The following is a 20,409-nucleotide window of genomic DNA, read 5'->3' as shown; positions in this document are numbered from 1 at the left end:
ACAAATGCATGCAAAACTCTGTACCCATTCCACAAATATGAAGAATCTTTCACATTGACATGGCAGATGCAGAGACCTAAATGTTACGTGCAGCACAGAAATAGGCCCTTACAGCCCACCTCGTCCCTGCCAACCATGGTGACCATCCACACTAATACCATCAGACCTGCATCCCTCTACACCTTTCAAATGATATGATATTTAAATTATAGCTGCCCTTCCACAGTTACATCAACCACACAGGAGGAGAAGAAACAAAAAGGAGACACAAGAGAGACCACAGATGCTGGAATCTGGAGCAACACACAAAGCACTGGAGGAACTCAGCGGGTCAGGCAGCCTCTGTGGAGGGAAATGGACAGTGGGCATTTCAGTCTCGAACCAAAATGTCAAAGCACGTGGGAGCAGACTTTGACCATTGATTGGCCGATTGATGAAGCTCACTACCCAATACTACAGAGAGGGGGAGTCAACTTTTGGGGTCTAGTCTTATTACCTGTGGCACAGTCAGCACTCCCACCATGTTTGCTCTTAACAGCTTATTCAGTACATCATCACCTCTGCACTGTCCAGCATAATCTGGGGGAGCAGGTAAAAAGTAACCAATCTGTGTTCTAGTCACTTTTCGGTGACTAATGAGCGATGCCCAAGAGCAGCCATCAGAAACCACCTCCCTGCTCTTGTCCTCATGGGTAAGTCACTCACCTTTGTTCCTCATAGAACAAATTACCCCTCTGCCGCACGTTTGTGTATGTCCAATGTACTTTCACACTCCTGTGCAGTATTTGCTTAATTTACATCATAGAAAAGCAGGTCCAGGGTTGATTTGATTTGGGTTATTGGTTTTCTGTTTCTGGAATGAAAGTGTTTTGTTTGAAATGTTCTTACTTTGCATTCCCAGGGAAGAAGAGGTGATCCAGGCCCCAAGGGGTTAAACGGCTTTCCTGTAAGTCTTCTCGAATGTAAAAGCACAAAGAGCATGGTGTTTTTGTTTGCACTTTACATGGAGGATGTGTTATTTAATCCATTCATTTGAGAGGGTGTATCATTTCGTCACAGAGGTATACAGCACAGAAACAGGCCCTTCGGCCCACCACATCCATGCCGACCTTTTTGCCCATCTACACTAATCCCATTTGCCCACAGTAGGACTGTATCTTATTATGCCTTTCCTATTTAAGTGCTTGTCTGAATGTCTCTTAAACACAGTGATTGTACCTGACCTCTCCACCTCCTCTGCAGCATATTCCAGATATCAACCATTCTCTGTGCAAAAAAAATTCTCCTCTCCCCTTTAGAACTCCTTTCCCTCACCATAAACCTATTCACATTTGCTTTTACCTCTAAGATTCTGACTACCTACCCTGTCTATGCTCCCTAAAATCTTATCTACCTTTATCAGGTCACGCCTCGGCCTCCTTCACTCCAGGGAAAGCAAGCCCAACCTGTCCAATCTCTCCCCATAACTAAAGTCCTCCAATCCAGTCAACATCCTGGTGAATCCTCTCTGCACCCTCTCCTTCCTATAGTGTGGTGACCAGAATTGCACACAAAGCTTCAAGTGTGGTCTAACCAGTGTTTGGGAAAGCTGCAACATAACTTTTCTATTCTATGCCCTGACCTATGAAGGCAAGCATGTCACATGCCTTCTTCACCACCCTATTGACCTGTGTTACCACTTTCAGGGAAATATGGACTTGAACCCCAAGGTCTCTCTGTCTATCAACATTCCTTAGTGCCCTACCAACAATAAACTCGACTCGACTTGACTTCATTTGATTTTTTGTACATGTCCTACCCCTATCGAACTTCCCAAAATGCATCACCTTGCACTTGTAGAGATTAAATTCCACTTCAAATGCTCTGCCCATCTTTCCATCTGATCTATATCCTACTGTAGCCTAAAGCAATTTCCCTCACTATCCATAGCACCACCACTTTCTGTGTCACCCACAAACTTTACTTATCATTCCTTCTACATTCACATCTGAGTCATTAATATATCACCAACAACAAAGGACCCGGCACCAATCTCTGCCGTACATAACTGGACACCGACTTACAATCAGAAAAGCATTCATCTACCACTACCACTGCATCTTATCGCCAAGCCAATCTCAGATCCAATTAGCCAGCTTGCCTTGGATTCCATGTCCCTCAAATTTTTGGACCAACCTACCATGCAGGACCTTGTCAAATGCCTTACTAAAGTCCAGAAAGACAACATCTACTGCCCTGCCTTCATCAATCTTCTTGGTTATCCATGCTGACTATCCCCAATCAGCCTCTGCCTTTCCAAATCCTGTCCCTTAGGATTTTCTCCAATCACACCCCTACTACTGATGTAAGACTCACTGGCCTATAGAACATATAGAACACTACAGCACAGTACAGGCCCTTTGGCCCACAATGTTGTGCCGACATTTTATCCTGCTCTAAGATCTATCTAACCCTTCCCTCCCACATAGCCCCGTATTTTTCTATCATTCATGTGTGTATATCAATCTTACCTGGCTTTTCCCTGCCACCCTTCTTAAATAAATGAACAATATTAGCTGTCCTCCAGTTTCTGGCACCTCACCTGTGGGTGACAAAGATGCAAGAAGATCCATCAAGGCCCCAGCTATCTCTTCCCTTGTTTCCCATAGCAACCCGGGAGATATTTCATCTGGTCCTGGGGATTTATCAACACTTATGCGCTCCATGACATCTAACGCCTCTTCCTTCTTAATACTGACTTGCTCCACTCTGAACTCGCTCTCTTCGTGTCTTTCTCCTTTGTGAATACAGATAAGAAGTATGTGTTGACATTTAAAGTTGGCACTTTGCATTATACTGGTTTATTTGCAAAAGGTAAAAGGTATTTCCCATGGATATGCTGCAGCGTTATAGTGCCTGTGTGTCTTATATACTGTGGCAGAAGTACTTGCAATTATATTGTTGCTTTCAGAAATGTCAAGTCCTTCAAGCCAATGAATTACTTTGAAGTACAGGGTGCTGTTGTTCATTAGTAACAGCAAGATATAACCACACACAGAATCTGCTCTGCCGTTGCAAGTGTCAGTCAATGGCCCAGTACTGATCTAAGGTGCTCATCAGATATTGCCCTTGGATCTGAAATGTACCTCTGAACCACCAGAGCAGATAGATGAAGACTTAGTTACATCTCATTGGCAATCCTTCACTCACAACAGAGCACCATGTTTCTAGATCACGTAGAGCCATAGAGAGTCACAGAGCTGTACAGCACAGAAAAAGGCCCTTCAGCCCATACATGTCTGTGCTGACCAAGATGTGCATTCAAGCTAATCCCATTTCCCGGCACTTATCCCTCTAATGTCTTGTCATCCATCTACCTGTCCACATACTCCTTCAATGTATCTGATGTACCTGCCTCACCCACTTCCGCTGGCAGCTGGTTCTATATACCTACCACCCACGGGGTAAAAAAGTTGCCCCTCAGGTTCTTCTTAAACATGTGCAGGTCCTGAGATGGGGCTTGAATCCTGAACATCCTGGGACTGATGATGTTACTGTAAAACTCAGCTGACAGCGAGATGGACTTCACAGCATTTTGTCACGTGTTTGTATCTAGAATTGTTACTTGAACCGGGGCAACTAAGGCTGCCTGTGTTGTCGGGTACTGAGGAGGACATCGAAAAAGGTGCAGCTGACAAGAGGGAATCAACCCACTGATTTAGACACTTCCTCGTAGTATATTTTGGTACAATTGTTCCTGTGTGAGTGAGCAGTTATATACCAGCAGCAGCCTTCAGCTGTCTGCAGTGACATTTTGCAGGCATCTCCAGCATGGAGACACAGTACTGCATGAATAATACAAACGATATTGGTTAAAATCCCAACATGGGAAGTTCATACATTCAGGTCTGTTTAACATCTGGAGTTACACTGGTATCAGCAAAACCAGGAAGCAGTCACATGAACATGGAAACCTATTGTTCAAGCCCAGTTTGGCTGATGTGATTCTGGCCCCACATCAACATAGTTAACCTTTATCAGCCATATGAAATGGTGTCTACAGGGCATCGACAGGGCAACGAGGAAGGAACAGCAAGTGCTAGCCTTCCGGTTACATCCACAAACTGAGAGTATGTTGAAGGGTGTCCTTATTTTTGCTGGCTTTATTTTTGGCTTATGAGTCGTCAGTTAAATGACCCAATCTAGACTTTATACAATCATTGATGTGTCTTATCCTCAGGGTCCACCTGGAAATGCCGGCACCGATGGTATCGTTGGCAAGATGGGACCCCCAGGAGATCAAGGACCACTTGGAGCAGCAGGGCTCATTGGACCCCCTGGATATAAAGTATGTGTTACAATAAAGAATTGCTGGTTGCAGAAAAATAGTGATATAAATGGAAAATGCTTGCAATCACTTTATTGTAGATGTGCCTCAAAAAAGGGCATTCATTATTATCCTGATTATTGCTATAAATGCCCTGATAACAATATGCTATAAATGACTCTATTTTATGTTTCTCAGTAAACTCCTGTATCTCTCTTTCTTCATGGTTTTAAATTATGATTTAAGAGTTTCACAACTTGAAGTTAAGGAAGAATCTTGCCTTCAAGAAAAAGTTATTCAAAAGTGCGAATATTCTCCCAGACCTGCCTTCCTGGTTACATCTTTCCTTCCTCCCTTTCCTTGTGCCCACAGGAGGCTCACCCTGAGCACAAGGTCCACTTCCGGCTCCCACAACCTTATTCACATTAAACCATTGGCCAACAAACCTTCCCTACTGGCCCTCGTGTTCGCTGATGTTAAAGGTCATTTCTCCTCAGGGGAACACCTCCTCCAAATGTGCAATAATCATCCCTTCCCCTCAGTCCCTCAACCCTTGCCAGCTATCACCTTGTTTACAAAATCCTATTATTCCTTAGGGACCTTGAATATACAATTCCCTCCCAGACTTGTGCCCACCTTTCCTAGAATTCCTTGTTTGAATCTTTACAATCAGACCTCCCCAACCCCTACCTTATTGAAAGAATCGTTAACATAACTGCTTTCAATATCCCACAGGAGAAGTAATCGATCCCTCCTCTCTTTCCTGCTCTGCCTGTAGACTTTGACGTGCTTTGACAGCTCATCCTCCTGCATTAACCCTTTGCTGTTGGACAACTAGGTGAGACCACACTGGTTCCATCCGTATCAGTGCACCAACAATGGCCCACCCCTTCACCACTCATGTCCCCCCAAGGACGTATCCAAGGAACCATCCCATCTCTCATCTGTGCCCACCCCCCAGGAACATTACCCAAAAACACTGCACCTGTGTCCACGGTGCACTGGTGCACCTGACGATGCTTACTCCACTTGCATCGGCTCCTAAATGGTCGGATTACTTGCCTGACACCCAGTGAAGGATTTTTCTCCATTCAGTTACTGGGAAGGGTGAAAGTATTGTTAGTGTACGGGCACCATCAGCACAGAGGACGTGGACATTATCTGGAAGTCCTCGACACGTTCCCAAATGATGGAAAACTCTCTCATTGTGGCTCATAAACACATCGAGCCAGATTGTGCTTGATGCGATCCAACCCAGCACCTGTGCTCGCCCCATGGACGCACTGACCTCTTGTGACAGTGCAGCTCCCAGTGGCCTCGACCCCACAGCTATCCAGTGAGCAAAGTGGGGACCGGGCGGTGAGTGTGACCAGGCCCCCAGAGCCCGGTCCCCAACACAGAGCTGAGCATTGACTGCCCACTGTCTAAGTTAAGATGAGATAAGATCAGATATCTTTATTAGTCACATGTACGTCGAAACACACAGTGAAATGCATCTTTTGCGTAGCGTGTTCTGGGGGCAGCCCGCAAGTGTCGCCACATTTCCGGAGTACTGCTCCACTGTACTGAAATATCTCTGATGTTCAGCTACTTAAAACAGCGGAACTTGATTTAAATCATTCCAAACATTAAAAAGGTAAATAATTTCTACTTAAAACACAGTAAACTACTGTTGATTAATGAAAACATAAACCTAAAGAGAAATGAATAGAAAGCAGCTTTGTAGTAAAGACCAGCAGCCCTGTTGAAGTGCATGGGTCACAGCAGGAGCTCCAGCAGGGGCTGCGTACACCCGGGGCTGCGTACACCCAGGGCTGCATACACCCAGGGCTGCGTACACCCGGGGCTGCGTACACCTGGGGCTGCATACACCCGGGGCTGCGTACACCCAGGGCTGCATACACCCAGGGCTGCGTACACCCAGGGCTGCGTACACCCGGGGCTGCGTACACCTGGGGCTGCATACACCCAGGGCTACGTACACCTGGGGCTGCGTGCACCCGGGACTGCGTACGCTGGGGGTGTGTACACCTGTGGCTGTGTACACCTGGGCCTTTGTGCACCTGGGACTGTGTGCACCTGGGGTTGCGTACGCCCGGGGCTGCGTATACCTGGGGCTTTGTGTCTGACTTCACACCATAGAACGTTGCAGGATGTCCCTGGACGGTGCATCCAACTGCTGGCGTATTCCCTGTTCATGCAGAATACTTTAACATGGTGATGTGCCCACTGCAGCTGGTCTCTGGGACTGCCACTGAGACATCAGCGTGACAGGTGACAGTGTCTCGAGTTCCTGCTCATTTTTAGCAATCTATCTATTAATGTTACTCCCAGAATGAAACTTTGTTAAAGCATTAGGCTGTGTATTGACCACTGAACCGTCACAGAGAAACTCTGTGATTAACAAAACTCACAGCTGTGGGTTTTGATTTGTCCTCTGACATTTTCTAAAGCCATTGTTACATTCCACCCCAGCATAAGCGTGGCTGGTTATGTCAAACCATATCTAGGAGAAGAACTGGATCTCCATTATCCCTGAAAGCACAGAGGCAACCATTGAATGAGCAGCTGGGAAATGTTAAATAAAAACAGAAAATGCTGGAAACACTCAGCAGGTCAGGCAGCATCTGTGGAGAGAGAAACAGGGTTAACGTTTCAGGTCAAAGACCCTTAGTCAAAACAGGGAAAGAGAGAAAACTTATTGTAAGGTCAGAATCAGTTTTATTATCACTGACATATGTTGTGAAATTTGTTGTTTTGTGGCAGCAGTACAGTGCACGGTAGTGTAGCAGTTAGTGCAATGCTATTACAGTGCCAGCGACCCAGGTTCAATTCCCACCGCTGTCTGTAAGGAGTTTGTACGTTCTCCCCGTGTCTGCGTGGGTTTCCTCCGGGTGCTCTGGTTTCCTCCCACATTCCAAAGATGTACGGGTTAGGAAGCTATGGGCACGCTATGTTTGCACCAGAAGCGTGGCGACACTTGCGGGCTGCCCCCAGAACACTCTACGCAAAAGATGCATTTCACTGTGTGTTTCGATGTACATGTGACTAATAAAGATACCTTATCTTATCTTACATAAAGACATAAAAATTGCAGTAAGTTACATAAATAAATAAATAGTGCAAAAGAGGAATAACGAGGTAGTGTTCATAGGTTCATGGACCGTTCAGGAATCTGATGGCGGAGGGGAAGAGTTAGATGACGTGAAATCTGTTGTTTTGCGACAGCAGTCCAGTGCTAAGATATAAGATTACCATAAGTTACAAAAATAAATAAATAGTGCAAAAAAAAACCTCATATAAGGGAATTCCATGGAAGCTATCCAAATAAACTTTAAATAGAACACAATCATCTTTCTGACAAAAGTGCTGCTTTCTGGGCTGTTCCCAGATTTGGGTCCCAAACACTGAATATTTTACCCCACATTTCCAATGTCCCCACCCCTGATCTTCAAGTGTTAATTTCATTAGAAAATAATCTCCATTAACTGTCCTCGGGTTGTTTTTTTAGGGAAGGAAAGGAGCTGTCGGACCTGATGGACCCTCTGGACAGAAGGGGGAGAAGGTAAAGCACTGACAATGAAGGACACAAATGTTTCTGGAGGTGTGTTGTTATGTAACGTCTGTGCCCAGCTTGGGCTCTGCAGACCTGCAACATTTAGCAATTTGGTAAATTGGTTTATTATTGTCACATATACCGAGGTACAGTGAAACTTGTCTTGCATACTGTTCATATAGATCAATTCATTACAAAAGTGCATTGAGGTATTACAAGGTAAACCAACAACAGAATGCAGAATAAAGGTAGACAATAAGGTGCAAGGTCATAATGAAGTAGATTGTAAGGCTAAGAGTCCATCTTATCATACTAGGGGACTGTTCAATAGTCTTATAACTGTGGGATAGAAGCTGTCCTTGAGCCTGGTGGTACGTGCTTTCAGGCTTTAGTATCGTCTGTCCAATGGGAGGGGGGAGGAGAAAATGACCAGGATGGGAGGGGCCTTTGATTGTGTTGGGTACTTTAGCAAGACAGCGAGAAGTATAGACAGAGTCCATGGAGGAGAGGCTAGTGTCCGTGATGTGCTGAGCTGTGTCCGCAACTCTCTGCCGTTCCTTGCAGAGAGGTTGTGGAGCAGTTGCCGTGCCAAGCCTTGGTGCATCGGCATAGGATGCTTTCTACAGTGCAGTGATAAAAAATGGTAAGGGTCAAAGGGGACATGCCGAATTTCTTTAGCCTCCTGAGATAGTAGAGGTTCTGGTGAGCTTGCAGTGAGAACACTATTTAAGAATGATCGGTTACTCAATTTGCAAATGCTCTTCTTCCCTTATAGGGTGAAATGGGTCCATTGGGAGGTGTTGGTGTAGCAGGGCTGGATGGCCAGCAGGTAATTATGATTTTCAATGTTATAATTTCCCATTGCAAATTGATATAGAATTGGCACTTCATGTATTAGTAATTACACAGGAACCTTGCGTTGTGCTCAGGATGCAATCCCCAGAACGAGAGCGGAGAAGGTGTGATTGTACCATTATATACAGAGATGTGTTACTGAGGGCACGACTGTGCGTAGTAGCTGGCCTTGAACCCCTGCCCTCCCTTCCCTCTGCAGTAACAAGCTCAACACTGGCTGCCGGCCCTTGAGCTTGTTCCTGTAGGAAAATCGGAAAAACTCTGGGCTGGGGAGGACTGTGCAGTCAGACAAAAAGGGGGTAGACAGCTGCTTCAATCACATCAACCAGCGGTAGTGAGAGAGACCGTAGGTGTGTCAACACATGGAGCAGGTGCTGTCAGTCTCCAGTGTCCACACCACCTTGCCAGTCCAGGTGCAGCCCTGAGCTGACGCAACACTCACCTGGCCCATCCAATGCCAGCCTTCACTGGCAGCCTGTCTACGCCCAACCTGGCTGTGGGATTGACAGTGGGCATCAGGGGTTGGGGCCAGGTTCCTGGTACAGCAGTGTTCTACATACAGACTGAGGATGTTTGTATGAGGGGTGAATACCTGTGAGTGTTTGAACGGGAGGTCAAGAACACTATCAGTGTCTGCGGGTAGTGCTAACAGGTGTCTCATTGTAATTATATGTACAAGTAAAATACACTCACTATTCCAGTGCTCACTGGAATCACTTGGCTCACTGTGGTGTGGGGTGATTATGCTTCCTTGTGAAATAGCTCTGGCCTAAGGTTTGGCACAGCAGAGTGTGGTAGCAGTTGAGTTTATCCAGTGGCTCTCTGAGTGGTGAACTCAGGTTATGTTAGCTGTAGTGGTCCAATGAAAGAGCCCAGTCAGACAGACTGAGCAGTCACAGAGCTGAACTGTAGAGTGAGAGTGATTATCCCTGCAACCAAGGGAGCATTGGACTGAGTAGCGTCATGGAGCCCTGGCAAACGAGTGACTTCTTTAGGAATCTCTCCATATCCAGTACAAAGGAAGATGGCAGTTGGCCAATTATCTCAGCCTAAAGTTACCATTACAGGGGTCCCTCTGAGCAGTGCCCTACTCCAGACTGCTGCTGTTCGGTCAGTGATCGACCCTCTGACATCAGAGAGAAGAGGGGATTTTTGCTGATGATTGCACAATGCTTAATTCCATTCACATTTCCTCAGAGAATGAACCAGTCCAACCTCGGAACAATAGTCAGGCCTGGACTATTAACCAGGAATGAACGTTCACATCACATAACTGCTGGAATTGATCGTCATCGAAAGAATCTGTACATTTACCTGTGTCATTCAATGGTATTACCATCACTGTCAACATTGTCTTGAGATTAAACCAAAACTTAAGTTAACCTAAATGCTGTAGCTAAAAGAGTAGTCAGAGGCTGCTGACTCACCTGTCTCCCCAAAGCATTTCTACAGAGTCAAAGTTCTAACGGAATATTCTCCACTTACCTGCATACATGATGCTCCAACCTTTCAAGTAGCTCGACAACATCGAGTGCAAAGCAACATGTCGCCCCCTCTGTGAACATTCAATCCCTCCATCAGAAGTTTACAACGGCTGTAACTGTAGGAAGCCACATCCACAACTCATCAGTGCTGCTTCAACTGCGTCCTGTTAACCTGTGACCACCACCACCGGGAAGGACAAGGGGAGTGAATCCATGGGAACACCACCAACTTAACGAGTTGCTCCAAACTGTACAATATCTTCCTTCACTTCTGGATCAAAACACCAGGACATCCCTGTGGGATTGCTTTCAGCACAAGGCTGGAGACAGTCAACTGACTACCTCCCCCTAGAGCACAACTGGGGAGGGGCATTAGTTCAAGCCATGATATCCCATAAAGGAGTTTAAAAATGCTAATTTTTACCAACCTTTCATTGAGTGACAGTAGGAAATCACTTACATCTTTGTAGACAATGTTGTCACTTGTTACACCTGCACTTGGTCATTGTCTGTCACGCAGGGTCAGGTCATACCCAGCAGGTCAGGCAGTCTCAGTGGAGGCAGAACAACAGTTAATGTTTCAGGTTAATAAAATTTCAGCAGAACTGAAATAGTTGTTTTGCCTCCTGGTTTTGTGCTTGAGTGAGTGTCTTCCAATTCAGTACTTGCATTGTACTGAACTGCAGAACTGCTTCTGTTGCCAGTGAAGCAGAAATGGAAAGCTACCACAGAATCAGCCTTAAGAAGTGAATAAGATTGCCTTTACTGAGCTGCCTCTCATCCTCCACCTCAGTGGGATTTAGGGATGGGCTGTCTTAAGATATGTTACCAGCATTTAAGTGGAGTTAGCTTGATAGCAATGTAAAAAATGCCATACCTTGCCCTAGATCCAAGCCAAGGACACAGTAAATGGAAGTGAGTGTGAGAGGTTGTACAGTGCCACCAGGAAACCAACAGTATTTTCTGTACCTGAAGGAGCTGAAACATTTCTCATTGTGCATTGTAACATCTGGGCACACTCTGCTGAGTTCTTAACATGGAACTTCTGTTCACAGAAGGTTATTTTATAGTTGCCGTAACAATTTCTCTTCTGACAGGGTAAGCCTGGAAGTGTTGGTGAAGAAGGCCCTGTGGGAATAAAGGGGCAACAGGTCAGTACTCTGTGGATAATCATAGGCTTGATTTCTCTGTATTTCTGTGGTGATTGTTGGTTTTCTAATTTCAATTACTTCCCTTGCTCAGTAGTTGACTGTGTAGGGGGGATTCATAGGATGGCCTCTGGTCTGGAAGACCACGTCATGAGTGCTCCTTCCACAGCCAGAATCCTCATTACACCATCTAATGGGGTGAGGACCCTTTTTACAGCAAAGAGTATTAATGTCAGGCAGTATTAATGGGGCAGGCACGGTAGTGCAGCGGTTAGCGTAACGCTATTAACAGCGCCAGCAACCCAGGTTCAATTCCCGCCACTGTCTGTAAGAAGTTTGTACGTTCTCCCTGTGTCTGCGTGGGTTTTCTCCAGGTGCTCCGGTTTCCTCCCACATTCCAAAAGACGTACGGGTTAGGAAGTTGTGGGCATGCTATGTTGGCGCCGGAAGCGTGGCAACACTTGCGGGCTGCCCCCAGAACACCCCAATGCAAAAGATCCATTTCACTGTGTTTCGATGTACATGTGACTTACGAAGATATCTAATGTCCCACACCCCACACAATGATTGGGGCCTCTCACACCCTCAAACTGGATGTCAGCAGCACTCAGAGCTAGACTACTGGGTTCTACATACCGGGGCTGACTGGAGTGGACTTCAACCGCCCTGCACCTTCTGACTCAGAGGCAGGAAGACTCCCACTATGTTAGTGCCAATTGTGATTACCTTTACTTGTTATATGGTGTTTTCTTGATTAATTTGAGTTAAACAGCAAATTTTTCATACTTTTGACCACAATATTATTCCAGAAGTCGGAATTCTGGATGCCAAGTAAGGATACATGTTGCATGAAACTTTTTCTCATTCTCTCCTGTTTTCCACAACCATGTTGTGACTTTGTTGTTGTATCCGAATTGGAACTAATACCTCCAGTAAGCCAGGGGAGTGAGGACTTGCATAACATTAGATCTACACTCTGTTGACTTTTCATTGCCTCACTGTGTACAGCCGGATAATTGGAATGATTCCCTGACATGGGAGCCATTGAGTCCTGAGGAGGGCTTTGTTTCATTGCGGTTAAACCTTCCAGTCATGTGTTGCTTATTCTTATGGCTATGGTTCAGGCCATGTGCTGTTGCTGATGCTCTCGGGTTGCCTCTGCTGAGGTGAAACCAGCATACTCCGGCTTTCAAACACTGCTGCATTTGAGAACCTGTGCTTTAGTGCTGAAATGGTGGGTGCCCCAATCCCGGAATGGACCCTGGGGCTGACTGTTTCTCGAACTCTACACTATTCATCTCAGCTCTTTGATAGGGGAATGTGCCACCTGTAGTACCACTGCAGCTGAGATCAGAAATTACCCTCGTTTCTCTAGTGGAATAGCACTCCTCATTGCCTGACCACACTTGGCAAAGGCAGTGCTTGTGAAGTGAATGCCCCAGCTTTCTGAAACATCTGCCTCTGCAGATGCTGCTTGACCTGCTAAGTTCTTCCAGCATTCTGTTTTGTTGTTCCAGATTCCAGCATCTGCAAAGTCCCTTTGTCTTTATCCCAGGGTTTTTGCTTTGTTGAGATTCTGTGGCAATGAAGCTTCAACAAAACCCTCAGCTCAGCCGAAGCTCCCTTTGCCCTCAAAAAATACAAAGTCCATGAATAAGTGTGCTCAATCTTCAGACTCTTAGTTGTTTTTAATGTCACCTTAGAAGTACGATTTGAACAATGATTTGTCTTCAAAGGGTGATCGTGGAGGCCTTGGAATAGCTGGTCCTAAAGGAACAAAGGGAGAACAAGGAGACGAAGGATTACCAGGACCTCCAGGAGAGAGGGGGGAGCCTGGAATTAAGGTAATGACAGGGAATATTTGGCACAATTGCCACTCTGAGAATACCAGAGGAGGAAGAACCCAACAGACCCTTTTTCTGGTCAAGTATCTCTTATAAAGCAGATACTACTGAGAGAAGTAATAAATGTTAAATAGATCCTAAGTATGTTGAGAATTCTAAACACCAAATTGAAGTGTGAAAGCTACATGTGAGATTAGGTTCAGGCATACTGGAGGGCCTGCACAGTTTATTGCTTGTTTCTGTTTGACAGGGAGAAATGGGGTCCAAAGGTGATCAAGGAGATCTGGGGCCAAAAGGCAAGAAGGTAACATTTTCATTGTTACATGCATTGTATTAACCAAAATAGTTGAAAGCTTCAGATACAAAGCCTCTTTATTTCCATTATTATAATCATAAAGATATGGGTGCTGATCATTAAACATTCTTGGTTATATAGTGCAGTGGTCAGCGTAACGCTATTACAGCGCCAGCGACCTGGGTTCAATTCCGGCCACTGTCTGTAAGGAGTTTGTATGTTCTCCCCGTGTCTGCGTGGGTTTCCTTCGGGTGCTCCGGTTTCCTCCCACATTCCGAAGACGTACAGGTTAGGAAGTTGTGGGCGTGCTATGTTGCCGCCGGAAGCGTGGCGACACTTCCGGGCTGCCCCCAGAACTCTCTACGCAAAAGATGTATTTCACTGTGTATTTCGATGTACATGTGACTAATAAAGATCTTATGATCCTACATTTAGTATCAAAGAACCTAGACAGTAAAATTCCAATAATCCAGCACACTCAGGACTTTGGTGATGTCCAACTGGGAGATTTTCCAGACAATTGGATGTTATTTCTATTAATATCCAAACGCACTTTTAATTCACTTTCTTTCAGATGTTACGCAATATTATAGAACATAAGACATGAAATAGAACAGTGCAGCACAGAAACAGGCCCTTCAGCCCATGATGTTGTGCCAAACTAATTAAACTAGTAATTAAATGCCTAACTAAACTATAATATCAATTTTCCAGTAAACCTGGTGAGTTGAAAGTAAGTGTGGGAGCCAGGGCCCCAGTGTGTGGGAGGGAGGGCTTGAGCTATCAAGAGAGACTGGATAGGCTGGGTCTTGATCAAAGGAGGCTGAGAGGTGACATGATAGAGGTAAGTAAAATTGTGAGAGGCATAGGCAGGGTAGATCGTTAGAGTCTGCTTCCCATGATAGGGGTGTCTAAAACCAGAGAGTATGGGTTTAAGGTGAGAGGAAGGAGGTTTAAAGGGGATCTGAGGAGTAAAGTTTTCACACACGGAGTAGTTGGTGTCTGGAATGAGCTACCAGAGGAGGTGGTGGAAGCAGGAACAACATTTAAGAGGCATCAGGACAGGTACTTGAATGAGCAAGGTATAGAAGGATATAGAATTAATGCAGGCAGGTGGGATCAGTATGGATAGGCATGATTGTCGGCATAGATATGGTGGGCCGAAGGGCCTGTTTCTATGCTGTACAACTCTTTGACTCTAGAAGGTCCATAACCTTTTATCCCCTGGTAGTTCAAGTACTTGCTTAGATGTTTCTTCAATGTCGTGAGAGTCTTTGCCTCTACCAACTCTTCAGGCAGTGCGTTCCAGATTCCAACCATCCTCCCTGCAGAAAAAATTACCCCTCAGATCCCTTCTGAACTTCCTACCTCTCATCTTAAACCAATGCCCTCTTGTCTTAGATGCACCCACCATGGGAATAAGATTTGTACTATCTAGCCTATCTAATTCCGTCATGATTTTATGTGCCTCAATCAGGTCAACTCTCAGCCTCCTCTGCTCTAAGGAAAACAAACCCCGCTTAACCAGTCTCTCCTTATAACTGAAATGCAGGCAAATCTCCTCTGCAGCACAATCACACCCTTGCTGTCGTGTGGTGACCAGAACTGCACACAACGTCCTAGTTGTTATATTCTCTGCCACAACCAATGAAGGCAAGCATCCTATTTGCCTTTTTCACCACATTGTCTACCTCTGCTGCCTCATTCAGAGATCTACAGACTTACCCCAAGGTCCCTCTGGTCCTGAAAGCTCCCTCAGGTCCTGTCATTTACTGTATGTCCTACCCCTTTTTTGACCTCCCCGAATTCTATTTGCCATTGCTTTGTCCAATTCTCCAGCTGATCTGTAGCCTGCTATAGCCGGAGATTACGATCCTCACTATCTACAACATTGTCGGTTTTCATACCATTTGCAAACTTATTAATTCTACCTCCGACATTTGCATCCAACTCATTAAGGTAAACCACAAACATCAAAGGTCCCAGTGCTGATCCCAGTGGTACACCACTGGTCACAGATTTCCAATCAGAAAGGCAACCCTCCACCACCACCCCTCTGCCTTCCATCACCAAAACAATTTGGGATCCAATTAGCCAGCTGACCTGGATCCCATGGACTACAGGTACCTTTTAGACCAGCCTATCATGAGTGACCTTGTCAAAAGCCTTACTGAAGTCCATGTAGATAACATCAACCACAGCCTATATGCTTTGTTACCTCCTGAAGAGATTCAGTCATTAATTCTGTTTCTCCTTCCACAGCTGCTGTCTGACCTGCTGAGTGTTTCCAGCATTTTCTGTTTTGATTATCAGGACTGCATTGTGCTAGTTTGTTGCCCTAAGTTAAAGGGACACTGGGGGAGCTGACCGGGCAGACTCAGAACTGACTACTAGTTACTCAAACACCTCCCAAAGATCCACAAAGCATGCTAAAGCTGACAGGAAGTGTTTTCTGCAGCATTTAGCTACTGAGATACCCATGCAGTGAGTCCCTCAGAAGGAACATTACCAGGACTGGTGTTATTTTGGGTGTGACAGGCCACTGAGGACAGATCGAGGACCCTGGGACAAGAGGTAAAGATTCTCCAGAGACACCACGTCCTGCCTGGACTTCTCTGACCAGCAGGTATGCGCAGACTCAGGTTTTCCAAACCTGTTGTCACTGACAAGTGGACATTCAGCAGCCATGGAGGGAGCCTAGACTGCTCCCTCCATGGACGTCAAAACCACATTCACTCTCAACCTCATCTGTTGCATTTCCCATTCGCTCAACACTGTGTCAGAGAGGTCGATACTTGTCCACTTTGATATCAGTGAGGGACAGGTAGCGATGGAGTTTGCCAGCATCGCCAATTTCCCATGAGCGCAGGCAGACATTGATTGTGCTTGTGTCAATACTCATTCTCATGAAAAAAATTGGACCTAATCAACAGGAAAGGGTTCCAACCCCTTGATGTCAGCTTGTTGTGCACCATGAGAAGCATTTCCTTGTGATGAATGCCATGTTTCTGGGAAGCACATATAACTTGTTGCCCCAAGGGAGAGGCACTGGACTCTCTCAGCAGCCAACACCGCATCAGCATGGATGAGTTGGGCTGAAGGGCCTGTATCTGTGCTGTATTGCTCTATGATTCTATGACTCCATAACACTGAATGAATAGATGGATCCCGGGGATAAGGACTAACACCTCACACCAATAAGCTCCCTAACCACAGCAGATGAGCAGAGATACATTGATGGTGACAGCTGATAGCATGATGGTGGTGGGACACGCTGTTGGTCTCCCCAGAATGAGATGTCCTGCAGTACAGGCCAAGAGATGTAGTGACTTCATCGTTTGGTCGCCACATATTCCAGCAAACCAAAGGCAGCAACCGGCACCAGTGGGAGACCAGGGACCTGAGAGCCACAGGGCAGATCCTGAGCAGCAAGAGCCAGGGGGCCAGAAGGAAGGTGCAGTACAGAGGGATGGCCCCGCTGAGCATCCACAACTGAGTGCAGGAGGGAAGCCTGTCGGCATGGGATGCGAGGGACTCCCTGACACAGAGGCATTTCTCCTCACATTCCCACTCAAACAGCCTCCAATACAATCTGATCATCCTCCTCACGCTGCAAGTATTGCCACCCACATAATGCCCCAGGAATTAGGTGGCGGATGCATATCCCTTTCATTCTGCACTGGCTATAACAGGCGATTGAATGAATATCCTGGTGAGAAGATCCTTGTTTAAAGATCTCGGACCTCCACGTGAAACACATCCTCCTGTGAGGATTGTGCACAGGTGTACACAGTGGTGTGCAATTCACCCTGATGTATATTGTGTGGGTACAACATTTCTTCCCATACTGCTGTGTTGTGAGAGAAGGGGTTCTGGTTCCTAAGGAAACCACTGTGTGCTCTTCCTGCCAGGCTCTGTTTATCATGGCCTGGTGGCTCTTCACGTTTTCTTGGTGCCAGAACCATCCTCTAGTATGTGTCCCATTGACCGGGATATGCATGTCCCTTTGAGCAAACATGGGAGCTCCCTCCCTCCTTCCCTCCCTTCTGATCCCCTGTCTTCTTCACGACAGCTACGGTGTGTGTTGTTGCTGCCCTGGGAGTGTGCCTTTAAAAGGTGATGGCCTTCTCTATGCACAATGTTGGGAGCCATTCTAAACTGGGTCTGGCCTCCTTGGGAATTGTGTAAGGCACATTTTAATGCCTTGCACATTTCTGGGCATAAACACTGCTTCACATTGGATTTTGGCTTTTTAAACTATATTTTGGGAGACCAGATTTGCACTGATGTTTTAGCCAATAGTCTGCTCCAGTTTATTGGTATGGATTCTGGACTCTCTGTTTAAGTATGGCTTCTGACTTTACTCTGGTTGGTGTTGCAGCATTGTGAATGGTATGGCAGTGTGAAGTACAAGTTATAGAATGTCTTCATCAGGTTCGTTCTGACCTTCTGTCCTCAGCAGTTCCTGCTCCACAGATCTGGATGTTGCTGTCAGTGATGTGAATATTTAACTCTATCATATATCAAATGATCACTTTAATCAAGGTCAGGTCTTAACAGTGCAGAGGTACAGCAAAAGGAAATCCCACAATATATTAATTGTCACCATATTATATTGGTGAGAGAACATGGAACATCGAATAGTGCGGCACAGGAACAGGTCCTTCGGCCCACGACATCTGTGCCGACCATGATGTCAAATTAAACTAACCCCATCTGCCTGCACATGGTCTGTATCCCTCCATTCCCTGCCTGTTCATGGGCCTGTTGAAATGCCTCTCAAATGTTGCCACTTTATCTGCTTCTACCACCTCCCCTCACAGCACGTTCCAGGTACCTACCACTTTCTGTATAAAAAACCTGTCTCACAAATCCCCTTTAAACTTTCCCCTCTCACCTTAAAGCTATGCCCTCCAGTATTAGACATTTCCACGCTGGGAAAATGACTCTGACTGTCTACCCTATCATTGCCTCTCATCATTTTATAAACTGCTATCAGATCGCCCCCTCGGCCTCCGACACTCCAGACAAAACAATCCAAAAGTTTGTCCAACCCCTCCTGATAGCTAATCCCCTCTAATCCAGGCAACACCCTAGTGAACCTCTTCTGCACCCCCTCCAAAGCTTTGACATCCTTCCTGTAATGGAGCACCCAGAACTGCAAAGGCGGGGTTAATTTGGATATAAAATGTTTTGAACAGCACAGATTATGGATAATAGTTTCAGCAAAAATAGTGCAACATGCATAAACTTTACCTTTGTTGCTGTCAGTTTATGTTCAAACACCTTTGACCTAACCCATATCCATTTCAAATTGGCCTGTACTAGTGCAATGATTTCTATAGATTCCATTTTACAATGAAGCAGTTCAAAATATGATGAATAATATGGAATATTTTGGTGTTTGCACCTGAAGCAGTTGATGATGTATATAATTCACAAGAAGCAATAATATCCAAAGTCAAGTGATATTCTGCAAATCTGAAAATTCTGCGTAAGGAAGGCCAGTATGATGTTGTGTATCACTGACAACCTTTCTGTGGATTTTATACCTTCCAGGGTGTCATAGGCCCAGTTGGCCCCTCTGGTGCTTTAGGTCCCATTGGGACAACAGGAGAGCCAGGCAGTCGAGGTCCGAAGGGAGAAAAGGGAGAACCTAATCTGATGGTGAGAAACTTTCCGCTGCTTCTGCCTCAAAGAAACATTCTGGGACTTGACCAACTAACAGTCTGCTGGAGGAACTCAGGGGATTGAGCAGCATCTGTGGGAGGAACTAAATTGTTGACATTTCAGGCCGAAGCCCTGTACCAGTCGCGATACAGGGTTTCAACCTGAAGTGTCGACGATTCCTTCCCCCCCCACAGATGCTGCCTGACCCGTTGAGTTCCTCCAGAAGATTGTGTGTTGCTGCAGATTCCAGCATCTGCGGTCTCTTGTATTTCCTTTTGAGGACTTGATCTGCCCAGAGCTTTTGCCCTACAGTTAAATAATCCTTTCTTACACCTACTTCAATGACAACATTTCTAAACCTAAACATCAGAAGTTGGTAATCCTTTTTCCTGTATTAGCTACTTCAGAATTGAAATTGTTTTTGTGCATCTCATTAGCATTTACAGGAAGTTCAGGGCAATATGGCATACAGTCGACCAAATTCCGCCAAACAGATCAGTCAACTCACATTTAACTTTGCTATCTGTTGAAGCCTGACCTACTCATCATTGTTCCAGTCACAGAACAGACTGATAACATTCACCGATGTGTTCTTCTTCACAGGGCGCTGTAGGTTTGATTGGCATTCCAGGTCCAGTAGGAGAACGTGGACAACCTGTAAGTGCAGGGCAGCCTTTTGTTTCATAGAGTCTAAAGCCATACAGCATGGAAACAGGCTGTTCAGCCCACCCAGTCCGTGCTATGTTTCAGACATTCAGGCTTGGCTGGGAAATGTACACATGTGTTGCAAATACTTATTGCAGGATATCAGCGAGGATGATATTCCACAAATATCACCGGGTGCCACTGTGGCCCAGCGGTTAGTGCCAGTGCCTCACTGCTCCAGGGATCTTGTTGTTCTCCCCATGACTGCGTGGGTTTCCTCTGGGTACTCCAGATTCCTCCCACATCCTGAAGATGTGCTGGCAGGTTAATCGTCCACTGTAAACTGCCTTTTAGTGAAGGGAAATGGCAAAAAAATTAAAGGGGACAAACGAATAGTTTCCAGGGGTTGATGGGCAAGATGGGGAGGGTGAATGGACTGTTGTGCTGGGATCGGCATGCACCCAATGGGCCAAATGATCTCCTTCTTTGTCTTAATAAGCAAGCAGGCTTTCAGTGTACCTCCATTTTACAGGGTGAACTGGGGCTGCCTGGGTCCCCTGGAGAAGATGGCCCTAAAGGAGAGAAGGTATTCTTCAATTAATGATT

The 20,409-nt window shown here is 45.8% G+C and overlaps 1 protein-coding gene across 1 annotated transcript in view; it reads left to right on the top strand.

Moving 5' to 3' along the window:
- The first annotated feature begins 4,065 nt into the window (after positions 1 to 4,065).
- Positions 4,066 to 20,409, top strand: part of LOC127582070 (endoplasmic reticulum mannosyl-oligosaccharide 1,2-alpha-mannosidase-like) — a 131,537-nt gene continuing 115,193 nt past the window's right edge. The window contains exon 1 of the mRNA XM_052037055.1: positions 4,066 to 4,075. The gene's annotated coding sequence lies outside the window, so the exon portion shown is untranslated. The remainder of the gene's footprint in view (positions 4,076 to 20,409) is intronic.

Source organism: Pristis pectinata, chromosome 23 (genome assembly GCF_009764475.1).
Source record: "Pristis pectinata isolate sPriPec2 chromosome 23, sPriPec2.1.pri, whole genome shotgun sequence".
Taxonomy (NCBI): domain Eukaryota; kingdom Metazoa; phylum Chordata; class Chondrichthyes; order Rhinopristiformes; family Pristidae; genus Pristis; species Pristis pectinata.
This window is presented reverse-complemented; position numbering and strand designations above follow the sequence as displayed.